The following is a 3,912-nucleotide window of genomic DNA, read 5'->3' on the forward strand; positions in this document are numbered from 1 at the left end:
TGTCGATTAGTGTTTTTGTTGATCAGCATTTGCGCATATCGGCGTCTGTGCCAATTAGTGGCTGCACCAATTGGGTTAGACTAGGAGGAGGCAAGCGAAGATGACCCACTCTAGGGACATCATAGGCTAGCAAAATTGATGCTCTGCATGTCTATGCTGCTGGAGGACACGGTGGTGTTTAGGTCAAGGGAGCATTATCCTCCGACCATGGTGATACAGGAGAAACTTACAGACACAGATTGGGGACACGTGCGAATGTGCAGCCTAGAGCACATACATGAGTGGTAGGATCTGAGGGCACATTTAGCGCAGCTATCGGCTCTCATAGAGTGATGGAATATGCCTACAAGGAGCTTCCATATGCCGACGGGGAGGCTACAGTCACATTGCTGGATGTATGGTGGATCTTGCGAGTGCCATTCAAAGGCACATACCCAGAGTATGTACTGGAGGGTTCTGATTCATTCCTCAGGGAGTGCTTTGGAAGATGATGATAGTGACTACCCATCTAGAGGTTGTGGTTGTTGTGGTGGGGCACACTAGAGCAGAGGCTACCAAGGCTGGCTATATACCTAGCTTCACTGATATGGTGGATGCTACTAGATCATGCAGGACACGGGTGGCCGATCGGTTGGGCATGAGTGTTGAGCACTCTGCTACAGGAGGAAGGAGCAGTCTATTGTTGGGGATAGATGATCCTGGCTGAGCTATATCACAATTTGCACATGTGTGCATATCAGACCCAACACACTACGGGACCAGGACTAACGCTACTGATGGTCTGGTCATGGGAGCACATTGGAGTCACACGACCTATCACTCGATGGGAGATTAGGCAGCCTGGAGAGCCATTTGCTTATAGATACTGGCCACCCATCTAGTATACATCAATGAAGTCTGTGGAGTTCTGGCGCTAGTGCATTGACAAGATCATCATGTTTGAGTGGATGCAATATGATGGGGTAGAGCAGTGGGGGCAGACATTAGTAGTAGGGGCATGAGGATGACACGAAGGATTAGATGTACCTCCTGTACACATAGACTGACTGCTAGATCATTGGCTGATCCATGCATGTGATCATGCACTATATGCCCTCTCGAGTGTGATGACAGTTTGGTAGGATATAGGATGCAGTACTAGACAGATTCTTATATCTTGTGGTGTCACCACAGTATGGCCAACTATGGGGACATGGGACCACCGTACGATTTGCCTTAGCTTCTTAGTTGGGGATGGCAATAGTGCCATGGGTGCATGGTCAGGATAGGGGAGATGCAAGGATGACACTAATGTATGCACAGTGGTGGGAAACCCACCAACAGGTCAAGCTTACAGTGCCAAGGGCACCTCCACTAGTAGAGTAGGCACAGGGGGAGGGGGATGGAGTAGGGGATGATGGGAAAGCAGTTATGATGCCACCACTTGCATAGGGGGCATAGGAGGGACCGCACAGGCACAGAGTTCAAGTGAGGAGAGGGCTAGGACAAAAAACCAACACAAGGGCCACCACAGATAGCACCCCAGGCATAGGTACAGGCACCACCATAGGCACTGCCACAAGTACCACCACAAGCACCTCCATAGGCACCTCCATAGGGACAGGTACAGGGAGAGGACCCAGACATGGTTAGGGCCAAGAGGGACAACTTGTGGATAGAGGTAGACCACCTACAGGGGTTAGCACAAGAGCAATAGGCATGAGCATATAGCTTAGAGCAGGTCATGGAGGCCATACAGGCAGAGCTGTAGGTGCAAAGGGCCAGGGGGGATAGTGCACAAGAGGCCTTAGTGACCTTATAGGCATGGGTGGATGGTACAGAGTTTGCAAGGATGCACACCCACATAGGGGCAGAGGAGTGAGAAAAGCTAGAGAGGCTCCGAGTAGAGGTAGCCGCATTACAGGCCGAGTGAGCCACCCATCAGGCATAGCTGGATGGATACCCCAAGAAGGAGGACATTGCCATACAGATGGTACAGCCTGGGGTAGCCATCTCAGTGATGCATGAGGCCCTCATAGCTAGCTGAGCAGAGACATGGGCCATACGAGAGGTAGCCTATTATAGGTCACTTTATATTGAGGCCATGCCTGTTGAGTGACGACAACCAAATTTTGAGAGGGGAGCCAACTCGTTAATTTTAGGTGGCAGAGCCAAATCAGAGTATTCCGTAGGACAACAGAGACCTCCTCGAGAGGGGGATTCAAGGGGGGCAGGGCCCTCACAGCCAGCAACCTAATTTCATATAGTGATCAATGTTTTGATAGATATGTGCAGATGCAATGAGTTTTTGATGATGCATTTGTACTATATGATTCTACATGATTTGTATATGGATTGTACAGACACTATTTTTTGAGATATATACATGACATGATTTGATGACTCTATCTGTATGGATTTATGTGATGTATATGATGTTTATGATGTGGATACTAACATTTGTAATGTAGGATGTGATGCTATATGATGTTTCTTATGATGTATGCATATGTATGTGATACCTAACATGTGTGTGATGAAGATTAGTGGGCGAGTATGAGATGTATGCATTTTTTTATTTTATGTGGATGCAATATATATATGTGAGATGTGATTATGATGTATATGCCCCTAGATGTGATGAATGTATGCAACTAATGAAATAATCTAATGCAATTTAATAAAATGAACTCAAAATACCTAATGAACACTAAATGAGATGAATCAAATGAATGAATGCAATAATGAGAAGCTAATGCAATCTAATGGAAATGAACTAATAAATAAATATCTGTCATAACGGTCACTCATAAAAACCCAATAGCGTAGCATAGGAGGGGGGAAATAAATAGAACCTTGTCTCTAGCACAACTTGAATGAAACTCTATACTACATGCATCCTAACTACATGATATCAAGAGATTCTATTGTGTTCATATGGAGAGCACACCTTAAGTTAATTTTGCAAATGACTTTATGCATTATATGCTATAGAAGCATAAATGACATGACTCTTTTGTGTGGACTAGACATACAAAGCTATAGAGACTTTAGGATGATAGGTGTAGTTTTCATAGTGATGATGGATCAAATGTCATATATGCAATAGAGAGGTCTAGGCACACCCAAAGTCTTTTAGGGATCTTTGGTGGGACGTGTGCTAACTTGTTGCCCCCATTATGCAACGCATTAATATAACCTAAAACTAACACATGAAATAAAGCCTCCAAAAAATGGATCATACCACAAAAATATGTGTAGTCAATGAGAGCCATTCCAGTACAACCAAAATATGGAAGATAAAGGTACACCATAAAAAAGCTTTCACTAACACACAAAAAATAAAATCAACCAAAAAGAGACCTTATGACCAAGTAGTCATTCAGTTCACAGTTCCTGCCAAGAACCTTAGGTCTAGAAGTGAATGTCACAATATCGCCTATAGGAAGGATTCATCCTATAAAAGTGTGTCAAGTCAAAATGTCAATGATCATAAAATCATGTGTTTTCAGCAAGGGTTGTGAAGTGAACAAGTTTCTTGAATCGTTAAGTCTCAAATGGTGATTTTGTGTAAGTTCAAGTGTGATCACTATTGTGAAAAAGATCAGTGTAATGGGATTGACAATCACTCAATGAAAAAATGTCTCGCAGACTAGAGGTCTTTCAAAATATGGAAGTGAAATGAAGCCTCGCAAACAAGAGGTCTTTCAAAAGATGGAAGTGAAATGAAGCTTCACAGACAAGAGGTCTTTTATTGAATGCATGAAATGGAAAAGGCTAGATAAGACTTTGCATAAGGGAAATGGAATGGTGGAATGGAGTGGAGCGAAACGAGCCTTATAGACAATGGATTAAACCATACTTTTTTAAAATAACATTTTCTACTTTTTAGGAATTTTTTAAGGAACATTTTAGGAATTTTCTAATTTTTAA

The sequence above is a fragment of the Cupressus sempervirens genome, chromosome 10 (genome assembly GCF_028749045.1).
Source record: "Cupressus sempervirens isolate cs-2001-9-10 chromosome 10, ASM2874904v1, whole genome shotgun sequence".
NCBI lineage: Eukaryota > Viridiplantae > Streptophyta > Pinopsida > Cupressales > Cupressaceae > Cupressus > Cupressus sempervirens.